The 27631-nt window shown below is 39.2% G+C and overlaps 1 protein-coding gene across 1 annotated transcript in view; it reads left to right on the forward strand.

Moving 5' to 3' along the window:
- LOC126298842 (toll-like receptor 6) overlaps positions 1–23520 on the forward strand; it is a 319072-nt gene extending 295552 nt beyond the window's left edge. The window contains exon 2 of the mRNA XM_049990329.1: positions 23234–23520. The gene's annotated coding sequence lies outside the window, so the exon portion shown is untranslated. The remainder of the gene's footprint in view (positions 1–23233) is intronic.
- The last annotated feature ends 4111 nt before the right edge of the window (positions 23521–27631 follow it).

Consider the following 27631-nt stretch of genomic DNA (forward strand, 5'->3'; position numbering starts at 1 on the left):
CAAACTAATGCGAGTGAGAAAGTTAACTGTATCGGGTCTGCTACGTAAACTGTTTGGCTTTGTTACTCCAGCCTCTCTGTTAAAGATAAGTCGAAACACCTAATTATACCTGCAAATTTCTTCGTGTGAGACACAGGTACTTCACATCCAAGCCTCAAATTTTAAACAGCTGCAAATTTATTAGAAGGTGAATGCGTTTGTGCTTTTTGGAGTCTAATCATCTTTATCTTTAATTCGAGTGCCTCTAAAATCTTCCCATTAGTTTCCGGTATTTCGTCATTACTATGGAGATCATTGTTATGTGCAGTGCCTGAGTACATCTCTAGGGAACGACTACCATAATTCACTACTTCCTCATTACGAAATTCTCTCCAACTTTGTGGAATATTGTATTTTGCAAGGTGCAGTGTTTTTAAACGAGGTACCAGTACACGTGGAAATGCAGCTATATATGCTTTCTTGTACATCAAGGATGTTTATACTACTTGTGATCTCCTTTTCCTCTTGGTTGTGATGACAGTAAATCTCCTTGTTCCGACATACAAGCATTTGTATGTATCTGTTAGTTCTCCTGACAAGAAAGTGCTCATCTTTGTTCACAAATTAGTGCCTTTCATTCCGGTTAGACATTAGTCCCTTATATTTTATAAACGAAAGCACTCCAAGTGTAGTTACACAGTTTTCCTTTCGCAGTCTTGCGAGTGAGAAACGAAACTCCATTGCAATGGAACGCCCTTGGCTACATTGTAATTTTCTCTTTTTGTTCCATTAAGTTTCGCTTACTAGTAACCTTCTGAGGATAAAATTCACAGTTGCAAGTAATCATGAAGGTGCTGGAGGGGATGAAATATAACGCAAGGATAAATTTTCCCGTTGGCTCAAAGTATTTCAGTAACCAACCATGCAATTCGACAAACATATGCAGCTGAGAGTGCAATTCGAAGGACAGATTACTACTTTCTCGATGCACGAAGCAGTACGAGCAGAGAGATACACAGGATTCATATTCGGGAAACGGCGTTTCATGTCATTGTTCGGCCATACAAATTTAGTATTTCCATAATTTCCTATTGCTGGTTCCTTTGTGGAGGAGAAAGCAGATATATCTCCCCATCCTTCCCTAATCCGAGTTTACGCTACGGCTCTAATGACCACGTCGTCGCCAGGATATTAAGCGCTAGTCTTCCTTTCTTTCTTCCATTTACAGTGAAATACTGCAGATTTTTTGCTGCATATCGTAGAACATAGGTATTCTAAGAAAAAAGTTATCAGGAGGTATGTTGACCATATGCTGCAATGGAATGTGCTGTCAACATGCGAAGTACTATGACAATGCAGCGTCACACGGAAGCGAGACATTGCTACGGATAATACCGGGAAATTATAGACAGTAATCCGCTGCTTTTGAAATCAACTATGCGGCCTTAGCGTTTCTCGTCCGGGTCACAGATTAGGACAAAGAAACACTGATGCATCCCAGTCCACGGCATTGTCCTCCATATCTTTGGTACTACGCTGGTGAGGAGATTCTTGTGCTTTTTTTGTTTCATGTACACATTTAAGTGAGACGAATATTAATGGAATGCTTTAATGGAAGGCAGGAGTATATTTAAATAATGTCCTACTCTTTTTGTTAGTTCACGTCGAGACGAATGTCATTAGAGTATTAAATTTGCTGTAAAATTCTGGGACTTAGGCCTAAATTTAACTGTTCAAAGAATATTTGTCACCACACTCATAACTTGCAAATTTAGTGTTGCTTTGATTGGAAATTTATTCCTAAACACTGGATTTGACTACAGTAAATCGCTACGTATAGCTACCGGTTTAATAAAGATAAAAGAGAAGTTGTATTCTCAGTACAGGTTAGCAGATCGCGCATTTACTTTAATAAATAACGAGAAATACGGCTTGTGTACGTTGTTTAGTCTGTCAACATGTCTCAAAGTGCCATTTCATGTTTAGACCGTAGCCCGCGTAATTAGAGTACGCACCAGTGACGTCATTCAGACTGTCAGCCGCTACCGTGAGACGTTAAACATTCAAGATCTGCGCCGTAGTGATCACCCACGGTCCACAACATCACCTGATTACCGCTACCTACAAATTAAGGTGCGATTACAATGCGGCAGCCGTGGCGATATAAGCTGCGGTGCTGTACCAGCAGCCGCAGCGGCAGTATTGGATTCGCACCCTTGTGACCCTTACGTACCACTGCGAGTGTGACATAACAGCGCGCTGCTCTTTTGAAAGGAAATGAGAGAGCTGTGTTGGCCCAGACAGTACGCAATCTTCTCCACACGATAAATCTGGTCTCTAAATGTCGACTACGATAAACGGTACAAACCCTCGAGTACTGTGGAGCGAAAAGGACAATATAACGCCTGGAATGGAAACTCGATCAGAGGTGTCTTATTGTCTTCATCAATGGGTGCAGGGTTTGTGTGCCACCTAATGATTTTTGTAGAACAGTGACGAGACGGCGAGGTACTATCTACCTTAACAGTTCCTCAGTCTCTTCAGAGAAGTGGTTCAGTCATGTATTGAGCCGCCATCATTTACGGATCCCAGACCCATCGCATCGCCGTCGAAGGCTATTTGAGGACTGTGGCGTATCGAAACACGGACGTCCAACCAACTGTCCGGTCATACCGTCAACATTCCGGCGATGACTGCTTCTTACAGTCAGGGCAAGAGTACATAACGTCCATCTCGTCACCGTGTTCCTACTTGAGCCACGAATCGACCACATGCGGTATCTGTTGGCCTGAATCCGATGAAGCATGCTGTAGACAACTTCAAACTGCTAGCACATCGTCAAAGGAAATCCCCACCCACCGGATGAGCTCAAAAGGGCCACCATCAACGAGTAATGCAAGGTTGAGCAGCAAATTCTCAACCACCGTTTTAGAATCATGCGATGTAGGATCCAAGTGAATTTACTGACGTTTTAAGATGCGCAGTTCCGAAAACAACAGCCTTATGTAACTTCCTGGCAGATTAAAACTGGGAACCATACCGAGACTATAACTCGGGACATTTTCCTTTCGCTGGCAGGTGCTCTACCCACTGAGCTACCCAATTGAAGCTGTGAGGATGGGTTGTGAGTCGTGCTTGAGTAGCTCAGTTGGTGTTGGTACGGTAGCTCAGCGTGTTCGGTCAGAGGGTTAGCTCCTCTCTGCAACAAAAAAAAAAAGTATTTAGTTGAATTTACAGCCTTCAAATTTGTGTGACTTACCACGTAATCGAAATTTAGCTGATTTCTTTTACTACTCAAGTGAATAAATTCACACTTTTCTTTATTCAGGGACAACTGCCACTTTTCGAACCATACAGACATTTATCCAAATCATTTTGCAATTCGTTTTAGTCATCTGATGACTTTACAAGACGGTAAATTGCAGCATCATCTGCACTCGTCCTGCTGGATAAAGTTTTGTCAACATTTACGATGTTGATCTCTTTAAAGCTCGTGGACTGTAAGAACCATGTATCATGTGGCATACACAAGGGATCACCAAATTTAAAATAATGTTAATTTTAAACTGGAACAAAAATTTGCGATGAAGTTAATTAATGAAGATGGTTTGTCCTGAGTGAGTCTGCGAAGTCCAACTAGCAGCTGCATGTAGAGTCTGAAATTGCGTTACAAGATGAATCCGAAATACTGTAATTAGATGTGCTATAGTGAAACTCCTGACTGAACATGAAATCACTGTCGATAACACAGTTGTTCACGGCATTTATTGTTAACGAGCTAAGAGGTCTGAGGCCATACAGAGGCTGTAGAAAAATCAGTCGAAAGTAATATTGACTGGAGGTTAATTGTCAATTTCTTTTCAGCGAGGGAGACGGCTTAAATTAAACAGGCCAGTGAGAGGCGACAGCGGAAAGCAGTTGTTGGGACGATCGTTCGCAGGAGCGCTCTTGTTTCCGCGTCGCCTGCCGATGCATTATTCATTGCTCTTCAGCAGACCCTGAGGGGGTTCTCGGCCCAACATCAAAACACTTCATAGACACTCCAACACTCCGCACGAGCGCCATTTCCGGCTGTAAGGGAACTACCAGTATCGAATACATTATTCCGCTCACAAACCCGCACATAGTTAAACTGCACGTGCGTGTCGGACACAGTTACGCCTGCGCTAAAATTGATGTACAGTGATGAATGACGTACTAATGCTACATATGAAAGAAATAGCAGTGTATTTCTTATTTGAGAAATATTCGTAAATGGTTTTGAAACCGTAAGAACAAGTATCGGTCTTCCGATGATCCCTATAGAATTTTTATCGAATATGTTATAGATTAAATTCAAAAGACGTTGGGTGTTGATAAGTGTGAATATTACGGAATCTCAATTTGGTTGCAAAATATTTATAGGAATTAGTTGCAGAAGACTGGAAAATACTGGTAGAAGCCGACCTTGTGGAAGATCAGTCTTGTCATGACTCCACTTTGTTGTAAAAAGGAAAACCTATTTCATACGAACGTCGTCCAATAAACAATACACCACATTTGTTTCAAAACATGTTTGTTCTTAAGAGAATTCAAAAAATGGTTGAAACGGCTCCAAACATTATGGGGCTTAACATCTGAGAAGATGAATCCGAAATACTGTCATTAGATGCGAGATAGTTGATCTTTTGACTGAACACGAAATAGTCCCCCAGACTTAGAACTACTTAAACCTAACTAACCTAAGGACATCTATGCGCGAGACAGGATTGGAACCTGCGACCGTAGCAGCAGCGTGGTTCCGGACTGAGGCGCCTAGAACCGCACGGTCACAACGGCCGGCATAAGAGAATTCGGTGACAATGTTATTATTGTAGTCTCCATCCCGAAGACTGGCTTGATAAAAATCTCCATGATACTCTATCAAGTGCAAGACTCATCATCTCCTAATAGCTACTGCAAGCTACATTTATATCAACCTGCTCACTGTGTTTTAATCTCTTAGTCTCCCTCCACAATTTTTACCTCACTCTCTTCCCTTCCATATTAAGGTGATAATTTCTTGATGTCGCAAAATGTGAGTCATCAACCGACCCCGTCTTTAAGTCAGGTTGAGCCACGAACTCATTTTTTCCCCAATTTTACCTCCTCATTTGTGGCGTTGTAACACTATCGCAGCAGACAGGGAAATGAATGTTCGAAATATCGTTTGCACTATATGTACTCGACGACGCACAGTGGTGCTACATGTGATTTACATATGAAAGTCCAGTGCGTCCGTCTCCACGTCTCGTAACTGAATTCTAGTCAACTTGCTTACCTCTTGTCTCGTAGACTTTGTCACAGTTTGTTTATTCTCTGTTGGTCGCGAGCTCTAACGATTGTACAATAAACAATGCATAGTAATATGGCAAGTAGGTAGGTTTAAATGGTAAACATAATGAGAATTGTAAAGTGTTAGGATGCCAAGTAATTTTATTTTATTTTTCCAATCTCAAAATTAGTAAAACGATTTCAGTCTGTCATAGTTGCAAAACACTTCACCGGATCTTACAGTCCACACGAGATAGAATAAACATGTTTTCCGAAGCAATTTTACCAGTTAATTCCATCTTTACGTTGAGTTTCAACCTCGAAAACAGATCGTAGACTGCCTTGGATTAACGCAGCATCACCCAAGTACGTCAGTGGAAGCAATTTTTCAACAAGCTGTTCCGTCTTTACACGAGATCAGATCGTGTATACATTCATGTATTACCTCATCCGAAAACGGTCGTTGACCATCAGGGAGCTATCTTAGCAGTTTGGCGCCTACCCTCTCAGTGTGGGCTTGTAATTGACCCATCTTTTACATGAATATGCACTGAAAGTATCTAAATTTTGTAAGTTTCGTTTCCTGATGAACTGAGTTATTCCAGAATCACTGTTTACGAGTTCTTAGTCCAAGTAACGTCATCAGTACGGCTGGAGCTGTATATTAACATTCAAACAGTAAATAGAAATAATAAAAATTCGCTCCTTTGCACCCAGTGCTGTAGGTGGACTCCACTGTCTCTGTTCGAGTGCGATAAAGCTGTTGCTGGCCAAGCCGTTTTCACGCAGTGTGACCATCTGGCGCGTCTTTCGATGAGTCTGCCTTGTGATCCTACCAACTTGCTAGGCTCCCGTAACAAAATTATCATATACTGCGCATAAAAATAAAACAACAAAAATGTAATAATTGTGGACAGGGGTGTGACATAAACGCCACAACGCAATCTAGCCATCTGACCTTATGCAGTCTTCTGTAACACCACATTTCATAAGGATTTTTCGCGTCCTGTCTTCCATACAAGACATAATTCCAGAAAAATACCTTCGAGAAAGACTCCGTAATACTAAAATGGATATTCGATGTTAACAAGTTTCTTTCCATAAATACGCTTTTCTTGCTATTATCAGTTTACATTTTACATCCCCTATAAATATCGGCCATCATCATTTGTGCTACTGCCCAAATAGCAAAACTCTGCCACTCCTTCCAGCGTCTCATTTCCTTGTGTATTTTCCTGAGCATCGCCTGATTTACTTCGGTTACCTTCCATTACCCTTATTTGGCTTTTATTTATTTTTATCTCATGTCCTCCTTTCAAGACAATCTCCATTTCGTTCAACTGCACTCCCGAGTACTTTGCTGCCTGTGACTGATTTACAATGTCATAGTCAAGCCTCAAAGTTTTTACTTCATCTCCATGTATTTTAATTCCTTCTCCAAATCTTTCGCTGGTTTCCTTTTCTGCCTACTCAATGTACTGCCTGAATAACATCGGGGATAAGCTACAACCATCTCTCACTCACTCTTCTACCACAACATCCCTTTCATGCCCTACATCTCTTATAAATGCGGTCTATCTTCTGTATAGCTTGTAAGTATCATTTCACTCCCTGTACATTACTCCTCCTATCCTCAGAATTTCAAAGAGTGTATTCTATTTAACATTGTCGAAAGCTTTCTCTAAGCCTATAAATGTTATAACGTAGGTTTGCTTTTCGTTAATCTATCTTGTAAAAGAAGTCCTATATGCAGTATTGCCTCGCGTGTTCGTACATCTCCCGGAACCCAAACTAACCTCTGCATACTTGTTCCACTGATTTTACAACTAAGCTCTTGATGTTCATACAACAGCTTCTCTTTCCTCCAAAAGTCTCTTCAATTTTCATGTAGGCGGTCTTCAACTTTCCTTTAGTTACACGTGTGTCTATAGTCTTGAATGTCTCCTTTAGCCATTCCTGTTTAGCCATTTGCACGTTCTGTCAGTCTCATTTTTATAGGTCTATATTCCCGTTTGTAGGCTTCATGTTCTGAATTCTTATGATTTCTCCTTTCAACAGTGAAATCCATTACGTCCTGAAGTAGCCACTCATTTCTAAAATTCTCTTCTTCTTGCAGTTGCTTCAATTTGGATCTTCAGTTCATAAGCAGTCAGTTGTGGTCAGAGTAAAGTCTGCCCTGGAAATGTCTTACAACTTAAAATTTGGTTCCGAAATGTGTGTCTTGCCATTATGTAACCAATATATATTCGTCCAAAGTCTCCAGTTCTCTTCCACGGATACACTCTTCGTTCATGATTTTTAAACTAAGTTTAGCAATGATTAAATTGTGTTCCGCGTAAAACTCTACAGACCGACTTCCTCTTTGATTCCTTTCCCCCGTCCATATCCTCCTACTATTTTTCTTTCTCTTCCTCTTCCTACTATCGAATTTCAGTCCTCCATCACAATGAACATTGCCTCTCCCTTAAATATCAGAATAATTTCCTTTACCTCGTCATACATTGAAACACATAGGTCCCGATTTCGAGTCTCGGTCCGGCACACAGTTTTAATCTGCCAGGAAGTTTCATTTCAGCAGAGTGAAAATCTCATTCTGGAAACATCCTCCGGGCTCTGGCTAAGCCATGTCTCCGCAATATCCTTTCTTCCAGAAGCACTATTTCTGCAAGGTTCGCAGAAGAGCTTCTGTGAAGTTTGGAAGGTAGGAGACGAGGTACTACTAGAACTGAAGTTGTGAGGACGTTACCTGCTTCGTGCTTGTGTAGCTCAGTTGGTAGAGTACTTCCCCGCGCACGGAGAAGCTCCCGAATTCGAGGTTCGGTCCAGCACACGGTTTTAATCTGTCAAGATGTTTGAAGTTTACTGTATTGTAGCTACTTGCTTTATAGAGTCTCATCCATCAGATTTAAAATATCGATTGAGAGGTTATCACTGCCTGAAGCAGTTTCTTTTTTCAACTTTGTCTGTAGCATATTTGATTTCTGATGGGAGTGTTTCTGGGATTTGGGAAACAGAAGCATCCAACTAATGTAGTATGCGGGTCCCATAATTGACTTTACTATACAGGTTACTATAAAACCTCTCAGTATATTCCAGTATTTCTTTTTATCTTCAGTCCGGCCTTGATCTGAGTCCGACGCTATTATCTGATTCTTTCCAATTATAAGCTTCCGTTTAGCAATCTTTAAACTAGATTTATTTTCAAGAATTGCGTAACGTCTTCATACTTCTTGATATCTTCTTTCATGCTCTTTCTCTGAGCCTTGCGTAGTTGTGTATACTATCTTCGTCTGTTTATACTTTCATTTTCCTCCACTTGTCTGTCAAACTTATCGTTTTATTTTTCAGCTTCTTTGTCTGGTTTAGAGATTTGTGCAAGCCACCTTTTTCCTCAGTTGTTGTGATAAGTACCTTTGTTGACTCGTCTGCATAATATTCTTTTAATTTTCTCTCGGTTATTTCTTGATATTCATCTTCTTTCCTTTCTTCGAGATTTTTGAAATTTACAATTGTCTTTTTTCTTTAAATAGTTTTAGTCTTTCATCTTTTGTCTTCCGTTAAGTTTTTGTTCTTAGTAATCGATGATCACTGGTTGTATTGAACCTGTTCAGCACATAATATTTCCTTAACGTTTTGAAGCTCGGTGGTAAGACTGAAGTCTATTTCATTTAACACTTTAAAGTTACGACCCCTCCAAGTCTATTTGCAACTAGGATACTTCTCCAAGTACATATTCATAATATACTTTTTCATACATTCTTGCAAAATTAATCAGTCTTTCACTTCTGTAATTTCCTCTTTCTCTTCTACCATTTCTTCCATCTATTCCATATTTGCCAATAAATGAATGAACTTGCTTGCACGTTCCCACTAGTAATTTATAAAATCATTGTCTCCTTTTTTCACAGGTGTCTTTCAGATAATTCACATCCGAGAGATTAGAAGCAGATATATGCTTGCATTATTTGGATTTTATATCTTTGCGATATCTGAGGACCAAACGTACATTTCCTTTGAAGATCTTCTTGGTACTGGTATCTTGTCTGCTATGGTTTTTTTCTAGAAAGCCGATTTCATTTAATTTTCCATTTGGTTCACAACAGTAACAGAAAAGATTTCCTGAATTGTGTCGAAGGCACTTTTCACCTCTTCTGTCTTTGTCGATCTATCGTCTGCTTCTAGTCAACGCCAATAAGAAAAGATTATGTCGTGTTATAGACTTTGGATTTGGTGACACCATAGTGGCTCCCATCCGGAGATCCGAATGTGAAGCTCATTTACATCCGGAACCTTTTACACTACTGCCATGCATCATGATTCAAAGGGTTGAAGATCTCGGAGGCTTTCCTCAAACCTCCACTTGAGGGAGGGGGCGGAGGCGGGTTTGGCGTTGCGCCGGATGGTGGGCTAGCAATGCCGCACAGGTTATGTACACACAACAAAAAAAGAAAACAAGAAGTTGGTAGAGCACTTGCCCGCACAAGGCAAAGGTCCTGAGTTCGAGACTCGGTCCTGCATACAGATTTAATCTGCCAGCAAGTTTCATATCAGCGCACGCTCCGCTGCAGAGTGAAAATCTCTTTCTGGAATCGTCATACATTCTTTCGATCTCTTCATCATCTGCGTTGCTAGCTGGCGTATGAACGTGTGCTGCAGTAGTGGATTTTTGCTTCTTGTCTCTCTTGGCTACGACTGTGCGTTCATTGTGCTTCTCATAGTAGCTTACCTATATTCCCATTTTTTGTTCATTAGTAGACGTACTCCCTGATTAACCTATTTGATTTTTTTTATTACCGTCTACTGACCTGTCCAGAATTGCTGTTCTTCCTACCACCGGACTTCATTAATTACCACTATATCTGCCACCGGACTTCATTAATTACCACTATATCTAAGTTCAACCCACCCAATTTCCCTTTTTCAATTTTCTAGCCTACCTGCCCGCTTAAGGGTATAACATTCCACGCTCGGGCTCGTAGGATACTTGTTTTGTTCTTCCTGGTGACGACCTCCTCCTGATTAGTCCCCATCTAGAGATTTGAGGGGGGATATCTTTCCTCTGGAGTGTTTTACCAAAAGGGATGCCATCATTATTTAACCATACAGTAGAGCCCTCGGGAAAGATAATGGCTATAATTTCCTCTTGGCTTCAGCGTTCGCAATACTAGTAGATATTGGCTGATGTTACAAGGCCAGATCAGTTGATCATCAAGACTGCTTACCTGCAACTACTGAAAAGGCAGCTGCCGCTCTTCCTAAAACACCTGTTTGGCGTCACCACAGGTACCCCTCCGTTGTGATTCGACCAATAGTATGGCTCTCTGCATCGTTGAGGCACGAAAACTATCCCAACTCGGAAAGTCTGTGGTTCATTGACGAGACGATTTTAGTCAACATTTCTTTTACATGTACTATTTTTCTTCACAGTTTCCTTCACATTATATGGTCGTACACCAGCGTTGTGTAAGAGCATGTATTCCCCTGATGGTAAATGCCGTTGTCATATGTTCCTTTTCACTGTATGAATTACGCTCTCATTATGTTAAAAGTGTGCTCCACTTAGAGCATCCTTAGTTGCCCTAGAAGGTCAGGGCTATAGGATGGATGAGACAGTGATGTTCTCACACAGTTTGGCGATGTGTTTTCAGCTTTTGAGACTTGTGTGTCGGCATGCGCTGTTGTGTTGGATCAAGATTTCTTTTGGATTCTTGTCAGAACTAACACGTCGCAGACGGTTCTGGAGTGAATTCAGAGGATTTACATGTGCCTATAAATTAATGGTTGACGCTTTTGTGAACGCATCCACGAGAATGACGTCTTCACTGTCTTAAATACTTTTATCATGACTTTGGCAGCAGAGAGGGCTACTTTTAATTACATCGTTTTTTGGTGATTGTGGCTGATGTCACTCCACTGACTGCCTTTTTATTTACAGCTCAAAGTGGTACACTCACCTTTCGCACATGTAATAATCCATTAATGAACGGTCCCTCTGCCGGTCTCAAGCTGTTCCTGCAATGAAGAGGAAATGGCCCGTTGTGAGAATTCGTGGAACCAATATTGATCACACCTTTGAATATCCATGTGTCTCACTAACAGCGCTAACAAAGCCTACTGTTACATGTAGAGACATTTGACGAGTTCTGATGCTCCTATCTGCGCGAATAATGGTATCTGCACGAACCACCATGTCGAGAGCAGCGATTGTGACACGACATCCCAAATGCGGCCGATCGTGGCGCTCTGTTTCCGGGTTTACAAATGCTTAAAATATCTTTACCGGCCTCCTCAACAGTGCATTATCAATAGCATCATTACCTTACACTGCACAGAAACGTTTATCGATGTTCACCACGGTTTCAAATGCAGCGCATTACTTGTAACGAGTGTCATACGTAGACGGCACTTTGATGATTCACTACGGCTCTGCCTCAGTCGGTACTCTTCGAAACGTAGCACACGTACATAAGAATCATCAAGTGTGAAACGCCTGGAAGGACGCTTTCCCATATATATTAATGGCTGTAGAAATATTGGGGCATTATTTATTCAACGACTCTATTACCATTTGTAGATCCAGAGAAATTGTTGACTGGAATACTGTTTTTGAAATTCACGGGGTAGTAAGGATAAAACACAGGGAGCGGAAGGTTCTCTACCACTCGTAAATATACCGTACTGCAACTATAAATCGAAAAGCATTAAAGGGAAACAGTAGCTGAGAACGGAGTCAAACAGAGTTGTAGCCCATCTCTGATGTTATTTAATATGTACATTGTGCAATGCGCGAAGGAATCCAACAAGAAATGGGAAAAGGAGTTTAATTTTTACACAGAAAAAACTAAAACTTTGAGGTTTGCGGATGACATTATAATTTCGTCAGAGTCCGCCTGCTTAGCTGGGCGGTAACGTGTTCGCCTCCTATGCAAGCGGACCGGGATTCGATTCCCGACCGGGTTGGAGAGTTTCTCCACTCGAGGACTGGGTGTTGTGTTCTCCTCATGATCATTTCATCTCATCACCGGCTCGCAAGTCGCCCGATGTGACGTCGGCTGAAATATGACTTGCAGATGGAGGCCGAAATTCCCCGGATGCGGTCTCCCGGCCAACGATGCCATACGCCCACTTTTTCATTTCCATCAGAGACGCTAAAGGATTTGATCAGACAGGTTATAAAAGTATAGGGACCGATCAAAAAGTTTTCGTTTGAGGAAATCGCTGCAGCGTATATGCAACGTAGCGTGACTCTGATGCTGGTCTGTAAGCACCGACATGTAGTAAAGTGATTAGTGTGGCAGTAGTATATTTCCAACGTGCGTGCAGAAAATGGGGAAACCTGAACGCTGCGACGTTATTACCAAATGCGTCCAAATAGGGCCAACATACTGTTACTTTTTTCTTGGATGCCAAAGAGCAAACACCGGTAGACATCGATCGGAAAATGAAGAATGTGTGCCGGCCGCAGTGCCCGAGCGGTTCTAGGCGCTTCAGTCTGGAACCGTGCGACCACTACGGTCGCAGGCTCGAATCCTGCCTCGGGCATGGATGTGTGTGATGTCCTTAGGTTAGTTAGGTTTAAGTAGATCTAAGTTCTAGGAGACTGATGACCTCAGATGTTAAGTTCCATAGAGCTCAGAGGCATTTTTGAAGAATGCGTATAGGACAGCATGTCTGTCGAGAACCACCGCCGTGTAATGATATGACAAGGTGTGCTGCTGCTTCGTGATAACGCGTGTCCCCATATCACAAATGTCGTAGCACAGAAGTTACACCATATCTAACGCAAGCACCCACCATATAGTTCTGATGCAATTATCATGTCTTTAGTCCCTTAAAGAAACCTTGAAGGATCTACGACTTCTGTCGGACGAGGATGAACAGGAGGCAGTTACAGACCTCTTCATTCTGCAGGACAAGGTGTGTTACCAAATGACTATCTTCAAACCGGTGCGTCGTTGGGATGATTGCTATCGGTGATTTTGTCTGATTGGCGTACCGATTCTGGACTGTTCCGGACTGTACGGCCTTCGAACGGACGCGGGATTAGCCGAGCGGTCAGGGGCGCTGCAGTCGTGGATTGTGCAGCTGGTCCCGGCGGAGGTTCGAGTCTTCCCTCGGGCATGGGTGTGTCTCTTTGTCCTTAGGATAATTTAGGTTAAGTAGTGTGTAAGCTTAGGGACTGATGACCTTAGCAGTTTAGTCCCATAAGATTTCACACACATTTCATTTCCTTCGAACACTTACTTTTTGATCATCCCTTATAAAACAAAGGCACCGAATGTAGTCCATTTATGTCACGTGATGCTGAATCAGTTATACTAGGAAATGAGAAGCTAAACATATTGCATCTGTTTTTGTAACCGAGCAGCAAAAGAAGTGACAACGGAGGAATTAGAGAGGATATAAAATGAAGATTGGCAGCAAAGTAATCGTAAAAATGAGTTTTTTCTTACATCTGATATAAATCTCTGTTTTACAAAGATATTTTTGAAGGTGTTCATCTGATGTTTATCCTTGTACGATAGTGAAGATGGTTCAGATGGGTCTAAGCACTATGGGACTCAACATCTTAGGTCATCAGTCCCCTAGACTTACAACTATTTAAACCTAACTAATATAAAGGCCATCACACACATCCATGTCCGAGGCAGGATTCGAACCTGCGACCGTAGCAGCAGCGCCTAGAAGCGCCTGAAGCGCCTAGAACCGCTCGGCCACAGCGGCCGACTACGATAGTGAAACGGAAACGATAAATGGTTCCGACGAAAAGAAAATAGATTGCTCAAAAGTAGATGAGTAGAGCGGATGAATAATGAGGAGGTGCTGGGTTGAAATGGGACGAAAAATGGCATAACCTGGCTAGAATAACAGAGCAGTTACAGTACACTTCCTGAATCATCAAGGAATCGTCAGTTTCGTAATGAAGATAAATATGAAGCGTAAAATTTGCAGAGGGAGACCAGGAACTGACTACAGTAAACATGTTCTCATGGATGTACGAAAACGTGCTGAAAAGTTATGCCTCCGATTTTTGTCATGCGAAAACTGTTAAGGCTTTTGAAATTACTCAGACGTTATTAACATTCTACACCTTCATTCTTCATGTTTACATGTTCATTTGTCAACATAGTCACTCTGGCGACGAACACATTTTTCCCAATGAGAGATGTAGGTTTACCACTTACAGCAGTATTTCCCTTTCCTTTATAATAGTTCATGTCATTTATCTCTTGACATCTTTATTTTCTTTCCTTCGCTCTTAATATCTTACAGCCATGAAACAGTGCAAAAATTAATTCGGTTCATGTTACTGCGAAAGCGCACGAAGCTGACAGTTCACCCGTGGTATGGAACTATTATAATGTTGTTGCACCGTTACACTGCTTATACACGATGCCGTCCCTTTTTAGGCACAATGTTAATGATGAGTCACGCAAAATGGTGCGTTTAAAACGGGGCAGCGACCGCGTTGCGTTAACCCAAGGCGGCAAACGAACGTCAATTTGCAAAGCTGACAAATATAAACAGCGCTGTTGTTTGCATTATTCGCTTGGCACAGCAAAGGCCGTCAGCTATTTCACGAGCGTAGACCTTAGGTAAGCACAGAGGGTACACGCACTGGCGTGGCACAACATGTGCGTGAGGGTGCTGTCTATTAACTCAAAGCAACACAATCACTTACACTACGTAAACATTACCGCACCCACCGCGTACTGCATTTAATTATTTAGACTAATGTGTTACATATGACTGTAAGAGAAAAGATAATTTAAATCTTCAAGGACAGAGACAATCTTCTGAAAATGTGATACAAATTTTACTCTTACAATCTGGCTAAATGTCATCAAAACACTCACTGCTGCATACCCGAAATCATAGAATGTTGGGAAACATTATATTATTCCCAGTGGGAAATAGTCTTTATCGTAGTGTTATTTGTGACGAACGGTAGTTTACCAACAAAACTGAAGTTTCCGTATTGGCAAACGTACGTGTAGCGAAACCACAAAATTTTAATGGCGTTGAAATTTCGTTGCCATAACTACAATGTGCAAGTTACTATTTCTTGATGTTCACAGTAGGCCGTACGTTGAAATGAGTGGCACATTTTCCAGGTCCGTTCCTAAATCTGCGTTCTTTTTTTTAAAAAAAATCGTGTAACCGTTTTCCCACCAGTTTCCTGATTTGTTGGAAAATAATGTTTTCTTTTCTTGATTTGATACACAATTCCAGCTTTTAAAATGATGATTGTTTGAATACTTATAAAAATATTAATATTTCTTCTTTTAATATGTGTAGATTTTAAAATAAAGTTCATACGTGTATATTTAGGAATAAATAGGCTCTTTCATTAGAAAAAGTAAGGAGTCCATAGTTTTCATAACCGTTCTCACAACAGAGAACGTCTGACGTGAAGTCGAGTCAACGAGTTATATCAGAGACTTAGTCGGTTCTTCAACGGTTTTGAATGCGGATTTATTGGGCTCCTAAAGTTTTGTGCAGACTTACTGAATCTATTTTAGTGTGCTAGAAGTGTACATATCGCATGAAGCAGCTATTCATGTAGCAATGTACTTCTGGCGAAAACGTGAGAGTAGCATAAATTACATGGCTTCAGAGGTACTACAGCCAATTAAATGCCGTTGTCAGCAGAGCAGAGTTCAGCTGCCTTGAATTCAGAGTATTTACTCGTCCACACAGCTGGGATTCGCGGAAACCATCTTAAATGTCCTATTGACAATAACTAACTCTCTTCTTCTGTCAGTATCTTCGGAAAACATATCCCAGTTACATGTTTAGTGTCTAAGTTTCATACCTGAGTGGTCATAAATGTCGGAGGGAATACACTGTCGTTGTTTCACATGAATGACAGGAAATGAGCGATCAAACAACGGAACCTTTTAATTTCTCTTATTGCTCCCTGGCATTATAATTTTCTGCTGCATACGTCGTAATTCACAATTTTATGGCAATGTCTGTGATACGGCAACACTTGTGTCAGATTCATGTGCTCGCTACCATACATTACTGCACTAAGATCTTTTTCAGTCTCTTAAGTACGTTGAAAGACTGATAAAGTAACAATTAGTTTCAGTTTACATTTGTGTACATCAGGCTGCAGATCCTGATGAGATCCGTAATGATTCATAATACTGATTTATCAAATCAGTTCACTTGAACAAAAAGTTCACGGCTAAGAACAAAATTTTATTTCTGACTTAGGTTGAGTTTGCTGAAATTAATTCGTGGCCCGAAACGAACCCTACACTAGATATGTATAAAACTGAGCTGTAGAGAGGCCCTTATGTACTTAAAGCAGCAATTAACTTGTGGCATTACCAGCGAGAGTGGGAGTGAAGCAACATCTCATTCAGAATTATTCAGTACGGCGTTCATTGTAGCTGTACTCTTCAAACGGTAATCTATTCTGCTGTCTACAGTAAGTGCTATTTGAATGACATAGCCGGAAATCCGATACAGCCGTCAGTAACTGTGTGGCATATGGAATAACGGCCGGAAGCCACGATGAAAGTACGTCGGAATGATAACTGGTGGGAGTACTTTCATGTGTCACAGTGTCCACAACCAACATGCACCGTCCTGTGTTTAACGAAGTGTAAGTAAAAAGAGCATGACGTGATTGTGACACAAAGGCGTAGAAGCGTAGCAAAGGGAGCGCAAAGACCTATTATTGGAGGCTACAGGTCGGAGCGGCTGACGTGGATGTATTCTAGTGTGTGCCAGTTGCTAAGCAGCGGCGTCGTTCGTGGCTATTCCAGGCTCGCGTGCGAGATAGCGAGGAACCGCTTGAATATTATGGACACTGGGCACGGAACTGCCAGAGACTCTTTAACACAATCGCTTTTAAGCGCTAATACTCTCTCTGTCGTAACAAGCAGTTCTCTAACAATGCATGAAATATTTCTGCATGAAATATTTCCTTAATTCACTGAAAAAAAATTATTCTCTTGCAAGTTAAATGCTGAATTCATTTCTACTCGTGTATCAATTTACCGTCCATCTGATTTATATAGAATAGGACGCCGATTTGCAGCCTAGCGTCAGTTCTCAGCGGAACTCATCAGCGAAGCAGCATTCTGCTGCTGGTTGTGTCCAGTTGTATCGCCGAAACATCGAGTCAAGTTGATTTTAGGATCCGGCAGCAAACATGAAGAGACTTTCTGACTTATTACACCGGGAAAACCTACGAAGTTACATGCTTTAATTAATGTCAATCATTAAAAAGTAAAAACATTTTTTCTGCTTTTGTGTTTAACGAAGTCACCTTTGCATCTTTCTACGTCAGATTACACTGGGCAACAAAAAAATTATTTTTGAATGTTTCGAGCACTTCATGAGGCAATTCTTACTAATTTTGGGTTGAGAAAAACAAATATGACAATGAAATTTTTTTATTAGTTCCAGTTTCTACGATATACACAAGGTGGAGGTATTACATATCAACGGATTGAGAGAAAATGATACATTTTAATTACATACATGCTAACAACAATTAAAGTGCATTTGATTTTTTAAACTGGTAATTACATGCTGAGAGTTCTAAATTGCTGAAAAAATACTTCGCAGATGGTTGTGTCCTAAGAGAATCATATGGTGGTCTAATGACTTCGTCTTCTTTTAGCTTGCCTCTTGTAATGGAGTTCCGCAAAATCCCTACACAAAGACCAACAGTTATCCGCAAGCATTACCTCATTCCAACGGCCCTAATATCTTTGTTCCATAACAGAAATGTCCTGATGGAATCTCTTACCATGTTCATCACTAACAGCTCCACAACTAGGAGGGAAAAAGTCTACGTGGGAGTGGAGAAAATGGATCTTAAGTGACATGTTGCATCCAAGGTTACGGTATTTTTGCAGGAGCACTGTCACCCAATGCTTGTAGTTGTCATCTCTTTTGTTGCCTAAAAATCCATGAACAACACCCTTGAAGGCTTCCTTAACTTCCTTTTCTTTCCCCTGCAAAACTTGGTCAAATGCCGGATCCTTTACAAGTTCTCTTATTTGTGGTCCGACTAACATGCCTTCCCTAACTTTTGCAACACATAATTTCGAAAATTTCTCTCTTATGTACTTAAAGGCCCATCCTTCTCGGTACACAACTGTGACAAAGTTTTTCATCAAACCCAGCTTGATACGCAGGGATGGCAGAAGAGCTTCTTTTGGGTCCACAAGAGGCTTGGGAACGACGTTTTTCTCGCTAGGGTGAAGATTTCTTGCAGGCCAGTCTTCTTTAATATAATGCAATTTCCTATCTCTACTGTCCCACATACATAAGAGGCAGCAATGCTTTGTGCAACCCAGTTGGATTCCTAAGAGTATGGAAATGACTTTTAGATCACCACAGATTTTCCATTTGTGTTGATGATATGTAATTGGGTCCAAGAGAGCTGTCATATTTGCATATTTCTCCTTCATGTGAACAGCATGACCAACCGGAGAAGACGAAAGAAAGTTCCCGTTGTGAAGTAACACAGCTTTAAAACTGAGCTTGGAGGTGTCTATGAACAGCCTCCATTCAGTTGGATTATGGTTCAAATTCAAAGATTTCATCAAGCCATTAATGTTGCAGCAAACAACAAGATTATTTTTCTTCTTAAAAAAGGGAAGCAGTTTAATGTGACGTTTTCTGTACTGTGAGATTCTCACATCACTTTGGAGAAGATTCCACTACTGTAGTCGAGACCCAAGAATTTCTGCTTTCTCCTTTGACAGGCCAAGGTCTGTAATGAGATCGCTCAATTCCGCTTGACTCAGTCTGTGCGGTTTATCACCTTTTCCCTCAAAATAATGGTCATGGGATGTGGAAGGCTTGTTGGGTTCTTCTTATTCCACACTGTCGTCATTTTCTACTACAAACACACAATTTTCGGGTGGACTAGGAACTGGTAAACAATCCGAATGTGGAATCGGTCGAATAGCAGATAGAAGATTCGGGTACTGAATTGTTCTTCTTTTCTTCATAGACAATCCTGCCTTTGTAGGTGGAGTCAGGCAGAAATATCAGTCGATTGTATGGTTTGTAGGCTCCCGCCAAATCATTGGCACAACGAAAGCCATATATCGTTTCTTCTTTTTCAGCCATTGTTGCAGTGTAACTGAACATGCGTTGCAACATATATGTGGAGCTCAAGACATATCCTGGTCCCCTAGTTTCATACAGAAATAGTACTGATAGGCAGACTTTACAAGAGGCGTAAGATTGCTTTTCTGTGAGGAAAATGTTATTTCACCACAAATATAACAAAAGTTATTCACCATATTTACACATTTTCGTGGCATTTTTACAAATTTTACACTAAAAAAGCACTCGCGAACCAGAACTTTTTCATTAATTTGAGTAGAAACTTCATTTAATTCACAGTCACAGCAACAGTATCTATGTTTATGACTTACAAACAGCTCAAGAGCATTTGTGTTTTGTTATTTGACATCTGTGCCGACTCCCAAAAAAAATTACACCAAATTTAAAATCTTCACGCTAAAAAATGAAATGTCACTTTATCCTCGGAACCAGAGCTAATTTGTCATTTTTATGGTGATTTTTGAATTCAGCAGATGGAAATACATGTAAATTTACTATTTTTAAGCCCAAAACATTTTCATTGTTGCCCAACGTTATGGAACCAAATGCACGTACCATACTGCAATACAAGTTTTCCAATTCAGAAACACATCTGAAACTCACTGGTGCGCATAGGTGCTCATTTTAATTTACGCAGGTCACTGAGAGAAAACAAAAATTTTCATTTATTAACAAACGGTGGCATAAGGCGGTTAGTGAAACTACGCCACTTCCTCTTGCCACCCTACCCTCTTAGCCAATCTCAACGTATCCCACTGTGTTGTATCATTTAACCCGCAACAACATGTGTGATTTATAACTGATCCGTTGCTGGTTTTTTCCCAACCAAAGTATCACAGAAAGAGGTACATTTCAATTAACAATAACGTTGTGGACTTCGGCAGTAGAATAGAGTGATGCATTACTCTGGCAGCTGGTAACCATTTACGATAACGCCTTATATTCACGCTGATTTCTTTTTCTTTTACTACAAGATATAGTTTAAGGAAATGCTACACAAATTTATTCGATATTTTCAAAAGTATTTCAGTTTGTTTTAAGGCTGAAGACCATTCATTGGAACTCTTGGAAACGCTGAATTACTACAGGAAAACCCATTGGTCGTACATAATTATGTCTCCCTTCCGTTTCTGTCATTCCAGTCTGGGAATGGTGACGCAACAGTTAAATGTAATTCGATAGAGCCCGTTACTGCTGACATTTTCACTGCTGAAAGCATGATAATTGACAGAGTATTTTCGAGGCAACAATAAAGGTTTTCATTTATATTGACAAAATTCCAGCAATGACAGCAATACGTAGCTCCTCTATAGCCTGGTAACCTGGTTTACGTAACTAATGGACGTTTTGTGTAACATTGGATATATGACTGTAAGGCTCGTGTACGTCGAACACAATGCGCCCAACGAACGTTACGTCGCAAATAATTGTTTACTTGTCAAAGCACAAATGAGTGATATGATTTTCTGTTCAGTGAAATTAAATACCGTAATATAATCCATAAAAACCATATTCCCCTTAGTTACAGGTAATTTATGTAACGACAAAGAAATTCCTTTAAAAAACGATAAAACAGGAGCCATTGCCTAATTTCGCTTCCGCAGTATTGATGTTACATTTATAAACTTGAATGTGAAAGGCTTCTTGTGTGTCTTAGTCCTGCGTATGATTACATTGTGATAGAAATGGAAAACTATTTTTGATTATATAGTGGAATATGAGGCCTCTAGATTTCTGCGATGCTTAAAAATCGTTTCCAGTTCACTAGCGTGTTATACGTTTGTGTTTATTCTGTTTTAATTTGCTTAAAAGGAAGCAGTGGTTGCGAAGGAAGTGAGACACGGTTGTAGTCTCTCCCCGATGTTATTCAGTCTGTATATTGAGCAAGCAGTGAAGGAAACAAAACAAAAATTCGGAGTAGGTATTAAAATCCATGGAGAAGAAATAAAAATTTTGAGGTTCGCCGATGACATTGTAATTCTGTCAGAGACAGCAAAGGACTTGGAAGAGCAGTTGAATGGGATGGACAGTGTCTTGAAAGGAGGGTAAAAGATGAACATCAACAAAAGCAAAACGAGGATAATGGAAAGTAGTCGAATTGAGTGGCAATGGCAAGGAAAGCGTTTCTGAAGAAGAGAAATTTGTTAACATCGACTATAGATTTCAATGTCAGGAAGTCATTTCTGAAAGTATTTGTATGGAGTGTAGCCATGTATGGAAGTGAAACATGGACGATAAATAGTTTGGACAAGAAGAGAATAGAACCTTTCGAAATGTAGTGCTACAGAAGAATGGTGAAGATTAGATGGGTAGATCACATAACTAATGAGGAAGTATTGAATCGGATTGGGGAGAAGAGAAGTTTGTGGCACAACTTGACCAGAAGAAGGGATCGGTTGGTAGGACATGTGTTGAGGCATGAAGGGATCACCAATTTAGTATTGGAGGGCAGTGTGGAGGGTAAAAATCGTAGAGGGAGACCAAGAGATGAATACACTAAGCAAATTCAGAAGGATGTAGGTTGCAGTAGGTACTGGGAGATGAAGAACCTTGCACAGGATAGAGTAGCATGGAGAGCTGCACCAAACCAGTCTCAGGACTGAAGACCACAACAACAACAACAATTTGCTTAAGTCAGATTGGAACGAGCTGTTCTAAATCCTGCAGATATTATGTAAAGTTACGTGCTTAGAAATTCCCCAACTAATTTAATATTAAACATATTATCCAGCTGTTACACATAGTATCTTTCATTATGCACAGAAAGTGGACAAGATCACGCGGTATTTACAACGAGTAAAGCTTGTGACCCGTTGCATAACTTAGACCATTTCCTTACTCGAATACCACGTTATGACGTCTCTGTCATTACATTCTGCCGCTGTATCAGAAATTTTGTACACTTTAAACCATATCACGTTTATTCTCAGTCCCATCCGCCAACACCAGACTACTCCACCTTGTTGCTTACTGTGAATAATACATTTAACGGGGTCTCCGCTGTTTCAAGGTATGTACGTTGAATGGATATATCAGGAGAAGGAGTGAGATACATTTTACGAATAGAAGTAATTATAAGATATCTTTGTGAAAGATTGGTACCGCAGTTATTGCAAGCTGCTCGAAAGTTGATACGGCAACCGTGCGGTCCTAGGCGCTTCAGTCTGGAACCGCGTGACCGTTACGGTCGCAGGTTCGAATCCTGCCTCGGGCATGGATGTGTGTGGTGTTCTTAGGTTACTTAGGTTTAAGTAGTCCTAAGTTCTAGGCGACTGATGACCACAGATGTTAAGTCCCATAGTGCTCAGAGCCATTTGAACCATTTGATACGGCAAAGAATTTCTCAGCTGTAATTGGCTTCGTTTCTGAACGAATAAACACATTTAATGCACCAGTTTATTGCTATAACTGAGCTGTGGCACTATGATTTAATAGCAGAAACAGAGCAGAAATCAAAGCTGTTCTAAATCCTGCAGATATTATGTAAAGTTACATGCTTAGAAATTCCGCAACTAATTTAATATTAAACTTATTATCCAGTTGTCGCGCCCCGAAACGTCAGGAACTAATTTCCTATATTTAATAAAACAATAGATACATTTTTTTTGCAGAATGTCTCAGGAATTTTACTTGAAAACAAATAAATGTTATACACAGTGTACCGAAAATAAGAACCTGTCTCGAAATAAATTTACCATATTTAAGAAAAAAAAAATTCTCACTGTTAATGATCATCTCCTTGCACCTGAATTTTGTCTTTGTCTTAACTTTATTCTGCTTATTGTATATGTGACGCATTTCTAGTGCATGTGCTCCTTCACTCTTCCATTAAGGATATCGTAATGTTATGTTTCAGTCGGAAGCTCTGGTCAAGAGACGTGGAGTGGCCCCTGGGTCGCGGCTTCTACTACCATGTGATCACCGGCCGGCACGTCTGGACATCGGAGAACAACGACGTTAGCGGCGAAGATTCCGCCTAAAATATTTTCGAATGTTACCAATGTTCGTCCATTTCTATAGCTCGTTTATCTTAATTGCTTAATAAAGATACACATTTATAAAGTACTGCCATGATGAAATCTGGCATGACGCTATGTATCACAAGTGATATCGTACCCTTGTTACAATACGAGAAACTTCCCCGTTGCTAACGTTCACATCGCCGAATAAAACACAATGCATGATTCCTGAGTTAAAGAACGGAACCAGAAAGGTTACGTTTTTGTAATGTTATCACGAGACCCAAAATCAACAGTACACTTTAACACTTCCTCTGGAAGATTGTTGCTATCCTCTTACAACACTTACGAGATTATGCATTCGAGATCTTAAAACGCAGAATTACTGCACGAAAACACACCAGTCATACAAAATTATGTCTCTCCTCCGTGGTTATCATATGCAACTAACGGAGGATATATTATACTACATTTGAAATTGTGGTGGAGAATACATTTCAGTCTGTATATCCCATTTCAGTTTCACTGCTTTTGTCCTGTTTCCAAATATTCTTCTCTAGTATCGGTGTCAGTATTCTAATAGTCTATGGAGACATATGTATGCATGATTGTCTGTGTCTATTTATTAATATCTGGGAAAATTAAGTCCCACAACTACGCAGCTGAATATATTGGCAGTATTTATTTATGTGTCTTATCCATGTTTACAACTTTCTATGTGCTTAATACTTTATTTATCAGTCTATCATATCAGTGAATTACTTCTGTAGGTAGTGAGATCCTCGAAAACTACCAAAAGGCTATGTTTGGTCCAATAAAAATGTGTAACAAGTGCTTGATGTTCAGACTTAGATAGCACAAATTGATGAACAATTGTATAATTAAAAATAATTCGAGTCATACCAACAAATTTAAATATTTCAACACAGATACATACGATTGGTGTTTTCTTTTTAGTGTTGCAGTTACTGTGTGCTCTCTCTTAGCTGTGCTGAATGAATGCCGAGAATGGGAAGGACCAGAATAAAATCTCATTTTGCAGTCAGGGTACAGTGCCTGTCCGCTTGCTTGTGTGCATACTTTTCATCGACATAAATATGTAACGTATTATTTGCTCGTGGAATATAACAACTGTGCTTACTATTCAGAAAATTTTATAAAGCAAGAAGCTGTCTGAATCCGTATATAAAAGTTTGCCGAGAAATAATTTGTTCGTCAGTGTAAGTAGGTTTGTGTGTGTGTGTGTGTGTGTGTGTGTGTGTGTGTGTGTGTGTGTGCAAATAGTAGAAAAGTCAATAACCATGATCGATTTCGGTGTAACTAAATGTATATATTAAACTAAATTATCGAGATTAAAATTTATTTTAAAATATATACTCATAGAGATAAATTATGGTATGTATATTATTCAATTGTTGTAATAATAGCGGGGTTTTGTTGTAAAAGCGCTGCATTCAATGAAACGAGATAATATTGATGATAACTTGTGTAACTGCATAGATATTTTCAGTCACAATTTCAGCAAATTACTTGAAATTCAAAAAGATGTTGTTTAGTCAGTTGTATATTAACACATATCACTTAATGCTTTGCAGTATATGATCAGCGTCGTGATTTATTTCCTCGAAGAAGAGTTTATGTTTCATTAATATTAGTCTTATGTAGAGCAACCATTTCGTGATACTAATACACATTTGAATGCATTATTTTCTCGAATCCAGCGTTTTTACAACTGATTTTGCACTGAAGTACATGTGCTGTTAGTTATGTGCCTGCAGATGTTATAATAGTCTGGTCAAAAATGAGCTTACCTCATCTAATGATTAGCATGTCTCATTTGTAATACAAATCACTGTTTTTCTTTCTAATCTTTTCTCAGTATCCTAAGATTTTCTATATTTCCGTGATTTTTCTCTTTCACAGAACATAACGTAGTTGAATACATGAAGTGACAGTGTTCAGTGTGTTTCACAATATGTCACAATGGAGAAAAGTTTCCATCCTGAACAGAAGATCAAATTTTAAGCTACTTGTGGGTTAATGCATGAATTTGCTTTCTTGCTAGTTTTCTATCAGCAAGTATTCTCAATTTTTCGCATGATTTGTCCACATGTTGTACAAATTCCTGATATGTTTACTAGTGAGTAAGATGTTGCAGCTCCTACATAACAGTATTGTATATGTGATCTTCATTTACTTATTCATGTGTCTCTGGTAATTTTCAACATCATAAAAGCTGTGTGTATTTGTATTGTATCTAGCACAATACTGATAATATGTTTTGGTAGTCTTATTAGTACATATAGATGCTTGCCTCTCGTATTTCTTCAAGAGAAATTGAGCTTTACGGATCTCAATGTTAATGTTCTACATTTTTCTATGTGTTCTTTTAATAATCATTTATGTTTTCATACAGTCAAATATATCACCTAAATTTTCTTAAAACTTGCCATGTATAGCAGAAACAAAAGTAGTGCAGATTGTAATGTACAAGCTGGAAAAATTCTATGTGACAACACCCATGCACAGAGCAGTGCATACTGGAATTGATGATGATTCACCTAATTTGTTGAGGTGTTGACAATATACTCCATTTCATATATAGCCCTTATTTATGTTTAGCAAATCAATGTGACACAAGAAACAACACACAACCAGTATTTATTCCACATTCATACAATAAATTAACATTGCCTGTATGAATATAGACAAATTTGACACATATAAAATGTGATTAATGAATGACATTTAATTCATACAAAATTTAAATCATCATGGAAGCAAACCATTGCAACAGATGAATATATTTTATGATCTGTCACTAAACATAAAATAGTAATAATATCTATTATGAAATACATGTTCCTTGATTTTATGTGTTTATAATAATCTAAGTGGCAGATTTATGAAATATGAAATGAATATCAAATCTATTTTCAAGAATGAGTAAATGTATTGTGAATGTTCCCACATGAAAACTTAAATCGAACATCTCATTGGATAATGATGTTTTCTGTTAGTAATTACTATCCCTATATTATGCTGCAGATCTCTGACTGACTTGTAGGTATTTTTCAATGAAGGACACTTATTTTTTTCACACGTTACATAACTGTACACCATTATGACTTATAAAAGAGATCAATAGTTATAACATTTTAATTCTTTCCATTACAGAAGCTTGTTAACATGAGTAACTTTTACTATACACTGAATGAATAAGATATAAATTATTTTATTGAATGTTTAGGATTTACTCTCAGATGTCATTTACATATCAATTACAGATTTTGTGCATGAACTACAGGGCTTTTATCCTTTGATATCCCAAAATAACAATTCTTATTCGGAAATGACTCAAGAACAAAGTATTTCATTGTCACTGAAGATATGTTTTACGTTATTTTATGTCTTACTGTGTGTTTATAGGAGAAATTTTGCATCTGATATTTATAAAAGAGATATTTAATTCTATAAATACCAGGATTCTAGTCACTGTCCCACTAAGATACCAAATAATGTTTAAATAATGTTACATTTAATGGAAGTATGTTATACTGTTATACGTCCTGATTAATGTGAATTTAGTATTAAAAACAGTATGCATTTCTGAGTTGTATATGAACCTTTTCTTTGAGTGTAGTTTTAAGATTTAATATTTTGTATTACCAGCATATATAAATTATATAAAACTTGTACCAAATTATTTATAGTATGTCATAAGGATGAAGTAAAGTATCCTTTGCTGTAACGCAATGTTTTTATCAACTCACCCTGAGATGAAAAAGATGTCAGATGTCAGTTTGTACCACGAAAATGACAAATTTTACTCATTTGACACCTTTGTTGCAGTTTAATTAATTCTGTTTGCACACATTAAAGAATGTCTAAGACACAGAAATATTGATGTTATAGAATTTGAATGATTTGATCCTTTATAACACTTCAGGAATACAGTATTGCATTTTGTTGACAGCAATTACAAAATACTGAAACTATTTTGAAACTAGTAAGTGGTGATCCCCATTTTACGATGTTTTAGAGACAGTGAAATGGCTGAGCATCACTCTGCAAATATTTTCAAGCGTCATTCTGCAAATATTTACGAATAACTGCAGTGGCCTTTACTTGCAAAATATTGCATAAGAACGAAATGACACATTGAAGTTAAACAAAACTCCAATTTCGCTTACCAAGTGAAAACTTTTAGTAATTTTTTTATGTGAACGACTATATTTATTTAATTGTGGTTTTATTTCCTACCATATATCATATAATTTTATATTCAAAATGAT

This window comes from Schistocerca gregaria, chromosome X, assembly GCF_023897955.1.
Source record: "Schistocerca gregaria isolate iqSchGreg1 chromosome X, iqSchGreg1.2, whole genome shotgun sequence".
Taxonomy (NCBI): domain Eukaryota; kingdom Metazoa; phylum Arthropoda; class Insecta; order Orthoptera; family Acrididae; genus Schistocerca; species Schistocerca gregaria.